Source organism: Danio rerio, chromosome 13, assembly GCF_049306965.1.
Source record: "Danio rerio strain Tuebingen ecotype United States chromosome 13, GRCz12tu, whole genome shotgun sequence".
NCBI lineage: Eukaryota > Metazoa > Chordata > Actinopteri > Cypriniformes > Danionidae > Danio > Danio rerio.
Window position 1 is genome coordinate 41,743,082 of NC_133188.1, and position 7,825 is coordinate 41,750,906.

At 36.0% G+C, this 7,825-nt stretch overlaps 1 long non-coding RNA gene across 1 annotated transcript in view; it reads left to right on the top strand.

The window, feature by feature from the left end:
* si:dkeyp-4c7.3 overlaps window positions 1-7,029 on the top strand; it is a 52,452-nt gene extending 45,423 nt beyond the window's left edge. The window contains exon 3 of the long non-coding RNA NR_120381.1: window positions 6,593-7,029. This is a non-coding gene — a long non-coding RNA (si:dkeyp-4c7.3). The remainder of the gene's footprint in view (window positions 1-6,592) is intronic.
* Window positions 7,030-7,825: the final 796 nt, after the last annotated feature.

Below are 7,825 nucleotides of genomic sequence, written 5' to 3' on the forward strand. Positions count from 1 at the left end.
AGAGCCTGTTAGGTTCCTCATGCATAAAGATTCCAATGATAAAACTCCATTCAGCGGCTTTCAAAGGTTAAAAAAGAATAAAAATATGTTTGCAGATATTTAAGAAACATGCTAAGTGTACATTCTTGTTTATCTGAAAATCCACGCTAAAGTCAGATATTCTGTTTTGAAAATGTGCATTACTTGTCGTAAAGAATGCCTGTCTTTGTTTTGGTATCTTTAACCCACCCAATGCCAATTTAGCCAATTATACTTCCCCGGGTTGTCTTTGTGGAAAAAGGCATTTTTCATTTATTTAGTCAAGAAGGCTCTCAAAGTGGTGTCTGTGACTGAAATGCGACCTCCGGTGGACAGTAGCACACTCCAAAATGAGACACAAATTAAGAGTTCCACATGATGTGGTTATTAATTGGCAAACAATATAAATGTTAAAAATGTAAACATTAAGTGAGCAGGTTACATTGTAACACCGTGTTCTAACAACACGCTAAATCTTGAGATTTGCAGTGATAAGTAATTTGGCTGTTTGCACCAGACTAAACACGACAGAAATTTAAATACAGCCAATCAGAAGCACAAAATAGTGCGCTTACTGCACTCCAACGAAATGGTAAGCTTTAAAGTCTAATAAATACATATTAAACCTCTTAAACATTATTAAATATAGATGCTAAATTACTGATATCTTGGTTAACGCTGAGTCACAGTTCTAAACTTCAATTTTAAACTTTATTTTCAAGATCTGAGGTGAACTATCTGCTGCTGCTTTCAGTAGTATGGCAATACATGTCATCTAAATGGCATTCAAACTCACATTATTAGCATTTAACACAGAATAAAGCACATGGGGTGTACCTGAGGTGATCATTGTCACTTTTCTGTTGTTCAGCTGCAAGAAATAGAAGCCATTTCTATATTTTAGGTGTTAGTTAGAACAAAAACTCCTTTTAATATTGAAAATATTTCTTCTGTCATGTTCCGTTGCTTTTACAGTGCTCTGCATAAATGAGTACACCCTCCACAAATCTTTCATTTAAATTAATATTTTCTATAGGATGCTTTACAATACTATATTTGTGCATTTACATTAGCTTAGTCAGTACTGAAGCCGAATCTTGAGCTAATCTAACAAAATAACTTACAAGAATGGTTAAAAAATTAGTAGGCCAAATTTATATGTTAGAGAAATATATTAAATAAAATAAAAAAACAGCAAAATTTAAGAAAAACAATAAATATGTAAAATGTGTTAAGATGTTGTAGTTTGTAAATTGTTTTTGCAATATTTAGTTTGAATTTAAATATATTGTCTTTCCATTTCTAAAGATTTTCTGTGACTAAAATATTATTTTAATAAATATATCTGTTTAATAAATCTGTTTTGTTCAAATGCACCAATATATATATTACCCATATTCACTGAGAAGTGGATAAAAATATTCATTTTCAAAATGAGGTACACTCATACAGTATATGCTGACCACTGTATTTAGAATCCAGTTTAAATCAGCCTTAAATCAGCATTCAGGCTCGACAGTTGGTGTCATCAATCTGACAACCTGCGCTTGCGTGTTTTGAACCTGGTGTGCAATACCTAATTCAACCACTGGATATTGTACATACTGCACCTTTAATGTTCACACATTCTATTTTTTTATTTTTATAAAAAGTTTGTTGTTACAAATGTGATTTCCTGGATCACACTGTTTAATTTTCATTAACTAGATTGATATAGTGAACTAAACCGCACGGCTAAATTGTCCACTAATGTTTAAGCAGTCGACTTTAATGACTTGAAACACATTTCTTGCTGGGAATTGTCTTTTTGCTTATGAAGATAGAGCCTGAGTGCATGGTCTTTTTTCTATATATGAAGTACTTTCTAAAAATTAAATAAGTAAACTTTTTTCCTTCATTCAGACTTCAGGAGATTAAAAGAACAGAGAAGTTCTCCAAGGATTTCAAGAATGAGAATAATGAGAAAGCCTTTTGCTTTTATCCTACGTGATTTCTTTGTGTTATGTCTCAAATTTCGGTGTTAACTGATGTGATTGCAACAATGCTTCCCTTCAATAGCGGAAGAATAATCCACAAGTAGTTATCAGAGCTTCGGCAATAAGCACGGTCTTATCATAACATTCGGTTTCCCCCCATTTTCCTAGTCTTGATAGATTTAGGCAATACAATACAAGAGAAAATTATATTGCACTGTAAGAAAGAACGAAGCTTTATGCAGCCTAAATACAATAATATGTCAACAGTCGACAGTATATAAGGTGCTGGATCATTAAAGGAAGATTTTGCATTAGATCATGACCATCTTTGGCAGATAGTACATCATTCTAAGACGGCTTGCATGGGTCATAAAATTTCACAGCATGGAAACACGCAGAGACGTTGAGTGGGTGTTGGATCCTTCTCCGATTTGAACGCTTCCCAAACTGGCATTTTAAGAAGGCTGATGCTAAACGCTACTCTTTTTGTTTAACAATATTGTATTGTAATGTGTGAGAGTAATATTTTCACAACTGTCATTTTTGATGTGCATTCGTATTTCCTATTGATTTTTGCTTTCTACAGCATATTTGTCAGGTCTTGCTGCAAAGTTTTGCTGGAGAAACCCTACTGAGCTCTTTTCCTATGATAATTGAGCATCAGGTTAGACGAAATGTCATTTGTTTCATAACAAAGAAGAGATTTTGTTGAATAGGAAACCTGCTTTTGTTCTCATCAGACTATTTTGTTTATTTGAGAGAGAAAGAGAGCAGAGGTTTCACCTTTTCAGGCAATCCATAGTGCATTTAAAATGATTATAAACATGAATACAATTGTAAGAGCCTCTGCTTTGATCATTCTGATAATTTTTGAGAATTATCTGCTGCTGTTATTGATGCATTTACACTTTTCTCAGTGACGCATATTGTTACAAAACAATTGTCAAACATGCTCATCATTGTACCCGGCATGCTTTGCAATGGATTGCAGCCACACGCTCCACAAAGAATATTTCCCACTTTCTTATCTTCTTCTTTTAATTATTAGGAAGAGGAATTTTCCAGCCCATTGTCTGCAAGTGAGGCTAATTATTTTATCACAAAAATTTTAATTAGCCGCATCTCGAGCAGCGCTTAGTGCTGAAAGTCTCTTACACAAGTGCTGATGGATGTCACATGTGACATACTCAGAATCATTTATGCATTACCCGTAGGTTAGCTGAGTGAGAGAAGTTTCCCAAAAGCTGAACAGATGCCTCGTGAGCGAACTCTGACAACCTGTGCAGATGGCCAAATAAATGTAACTGTTCACCAGTGAATTGTTTTCCGCTCCTAGACTTTACTTTAGAAGATTAGCCATTATCTGCAATGCGTTAAAAGGGTGGTTTGCCCCAAAATGAGCATTTCTTTTTTGCTATTTAATGCAGTTTGGAGTGCAAGCTTACTGCTGCATAATAATGTATATCAAGCGCTGGGAATATGAGAAGTCAATCTTCACTTACTGTATATCAGATCTTATACATGGAGAGGATAATAATGGGAATAATGTTCAGCTTCAAAGCAATGGGTTAATTTAGTTTTGCTGTATGTGTTTTTCTTCACTCTAAGTAAAGTTTATTTATAGATTCAAGAAGATCACATGCTCATGATTGTCCACGGCTGGTCCCACATTAGCTAACACATGATTTACCAATCAGATGATTCCTAAATAACCAGAGTTTCTTAACTCTGTATCTTCGTCTTGAAGAATTCCCTCTCCCACTCCTGCTCCCCCTTCTTTCTAGATTGGGCGACAAGGTGGCCCAGTGATTGTCTCACATTTCTGAGTTTTCCGGATTCCGCGGTTTCCTTCCGCAGTCCAAAAACACATCCGACCTAAGTAAATTAATCATTTTAAATTGGCATCATAGTTGAACTCTTTGTGAGCTGTATATCTCTCTTTATCCATCCCTTTATCTGTCATTAGCCAGAAATAATTCCGGGAAGTTCATCGAAATCTACCTGACCTCAAACTCCACTCTCGCCCTGCTATTAGGAGGGAGCACAAGGCTCGAGGATCTTATGAGATCAGGGCTCTCTCCTGAAACAGCATGCCAAACAAGCTTTATTATCAATCATCAGCTAAGTGTGAAATCATTATATGAATCACTAAAATTGTCTTTTAATCTTTTTTTTCATACCCCAAAAATGTATTAATTATTATTTTAGCTTTTATTTTTCTAACAATGGCTGACATTTTTCAGTACTAAGACTCATCGTGTTAAGTGTATCCCTCATTTGTGTGTACTTTGTTCTTCAAAATCATTAACGGTCCAAGAGTAACTTAAAGGTATATGTTATCCAAAAATTACAATTCTGTCATCATTTACTCACCCTTTACTTGCTTCAAACCTTCATAAGATTTTTTTTTCTGTCAAACACAAAAAAAGATACTTTGAAAAAGATTGGAAGCATGTAACCATTGACTTCCATCGTATTTGTTTTTCCTACTATGGAAGCAACATAGGCTCATTCTGAAAACGTAGCCCCTATACAGTATACATTTCTGGAGATCACGAATGATGTAGCAACAAGTACGTATAACTGCATTTCATCTTTAAAACAAACGCTACAAGGTGGTATGATGCCGTTCCCTTTCACGCTTACCTCCATATGAACGGCTTTCCTGCTGTTACCAGTTTGTCCAATTAGCTCGCCATATACGTTGACTGACTTGAGACGCAGAAAGAAGTTGACCTCAACAACTGGTCAATCTGTGCTTTTGAAAACACTATCGGTTGGGTTTAGGGAAGGTGAGGGTCAAGTCGACAGAGGTGGGTGAGTCGACAGAGACCTCTGGTGGATTTATGTGAGAACAGAAGACACAAATGGCTCTTGCGAGGGAGATCTCAAAAAGCGTGCACAGGTAATTTGCGAAGGGCCAAAACTGCGAAAAATTTTACCTCCTGGGGGGTCCAACAGGATAGAGAATCTTCATAAAGGTTTGAAAGCACTTGATAGTAAGTAAATTTCCTTTTTGGTGTGAACTATCTCTTTAACTGCAAAGTGCAAACTATCATACTTGGGTAACTATCCCTTTAACTGTGTTGGGGAAAAATCTGTGTTGTTAAGGTGAGTCATTTATTGTGTTAAAATGATGAGAAATTGGCTCCGTTGTGAGTCATCAGATACATAGATTAGAAACAGTTCAACAGTTAATTGCCTCCTTGTAGAAAAAGTAAAATGCAAGGTGGGAGTTTTACAAGAAAGCTTTTAATATAACAAATGCATTAATCAAGGCGTTATGAAGGCCAGTAATTTACATTGTCTTTGCTGCATGATTACTTAATATTTTGCTTTATTTTTAGTGTAAGGCCTGCTCAGCATTAGGATAAATGCATCTAAATAAATATAACGTGTTTTAAGTTGCTAAGAAGGTTTAGTGGTTTCCTGATGGATTGTAGACAAACTAGTGCATGTTGTATTTATATAAGCTGAAAGTAAAGTGAAGGTTTGTCATAAGATAGGGGAGAATATGATTATGTGCATGAATTCAAAACCTGATTTTACCAAATGTAATGTTCCTGGATCAACATCTTTGTTGATCCTAAAGCAGCCTTCTAATCATCTGATTTGATAGACAAGTTTGCAGTATGTCAAGTTAAAGGGAAAATGAAGCACTCAGTCAGTTTTACCTTATTTTGTACATTGCATTCCACTTTAATGAAAATATATTAAACAAACTCATTTAATGTCACCATTAAGCAGAAAACAGCATGTTTTACTATAGATTTTAGTCCTAGGGCGTAGCCATCTTGGAATGTCGCTGTGTCTGGCATCAAAGGCTTGGTTGAGTTTCCCCCACTGAACAGAAACAATGGAAGTACTGTAAAGGAGACTGTTAAGCCTAATTTAACCCAATGCGTAAAGTTGTGGACGTGGAGCTGCTGCAAATACAAGCATCAGATGTGTGTCTAATATAAAAGTATAGATACTTATTCTATTTTTATTTTTTCCCCTTTAAAATTACAGATTATTTGATGCGCTTTGATTCCCTTTCTTTAATACGCTGCCTGACTGCCTGTCTGGGTTTCCACCATGACTGTAACGGACTGAACCCAGAAACTGAACTGCCTAATTCAAACTAATGCATAGAGTTGGGTTTTGGTCACTTTCCAACACAACCTAAAATCAACCAAATATCAACTTAAGTTGTCCTTAGACGCTGGTTAGACATTGAATTTTGGTCACCTGACGTCATAACCTTAGTCTAACCTAATATTAATGTCTTATGACATTGTGTGCTTGCTGGGATCATTCACACTAGATAAACCCACCATACTTTCATGTCAAACTAACCCCGGGACAAAAAATGCTAGCGTGAAGGCCCCAAATGTAAATGTGTGTATTTTTTAAATGTTTGGTTATTTTTTTTTAGTTTTCTTCTAAAAACTTGTAAAAAGTTGTCTATTTTATTTTCTGTAAACCCATTCTATAAAATCACAGAATTTGCCATAAAAAAGTCAAATCTTTTTGGAAAAGAGGCAGTGTATTTTCACTTGGCCGAGGAAAAAATATGAAATATTTGAAATGTAAAGATTTCTTCTTCTTCTTTACAGTGTCTTCCACAACACTGAATCCCAAGCATATTCAGCCACTCTCTCAAAACTGACCTCCAAACAGCCACATCTGCTGCCGCCATATGCCCGTTCAAGGGACCGCTTCAGCCTCTCATGAGAAACACTGATACTTTCAGAGTCATCTGGTCTCCAAGCTGTACGGCGAGGACAGCTTCTGCTAAGATATTTGCATAGACCATGCTGGAGGTCTGGGGCAGCCGAGGGCCCAGTGGTTGGTAGAGTGTTCAAAGGAAAAGGACGAAAGACCCAGAGGATTCATGTGGAGCTGGAGCATTGTCTCTGAAAAACAGGAGCACTGCCGGGGAAGAAATGCCTTGATTTAAAATTCGCTTACAAATCCAGCTATGGCTCGAGCGAACACCACAAGTGTGCAGAATGAGAAGCAGAGGGGGTGAATAAAATGAAACCTGCTCTCACAATCTCATTTAAGGTAATTTTCTCAGCAAAGGTTTCAATTTAATTGTGCTAAATTTACGGACAGGGTAAACAACAAGATGTCTATTGTGTTATAATTACATATATTGCTTTGGGTGTTTGAAACCAACTTTTTATAGGGCACAACATAAGGAATTGCGTTTAGGTTTTCACTTCTTTATGGAGTCCCATTATTTTTGTTTGTTTGTTTGTACATTTCATTCTAATTCTTTTCACTCTATGTTACACAATAAATCAGAGCATAAAGTTATATGATTAGATCAACAATGCCTGCGTTGCGTAATCAGCGCTGACAGATTAAGGGGCTGTGAATACACTCAGTGTGCTCCAGAGATTATTCTCACTCACAAATTGACCTATTTGGCTTCAAACCACATTTTGTGAAATCAAATACAAAGAAACCTCTTCTTATAAATAAAAGCTTATTATAACTTAGAAAAGGAGAAAAGTACAAAGGAAGATGCTGTTTATTTTAAACAAACCCTGTGTTGGGTTGAATATGGGGAATTATTAATATAAAACTGCAATTCTTTATGAAAGCTCACTACTTTAGATATTGAATTATTGTAAGCGACCGTAGCCTTGTTGAAGTTACAGACCCTTAAAAATGTTTATGTTGTTCTGAGATAAGAGGGGGAGAAGATGCCTGTTAAAACTACTTTAAAATATGATTAGCTTTCAGCTTTGAAAGATTTGAAGTTTTGTAAGGGCTTAAATACAGTTAGGCTGCCCTTTTGAAAAGTAGCAGCAGCCACTTGTACAACCCCTTGAAGCACT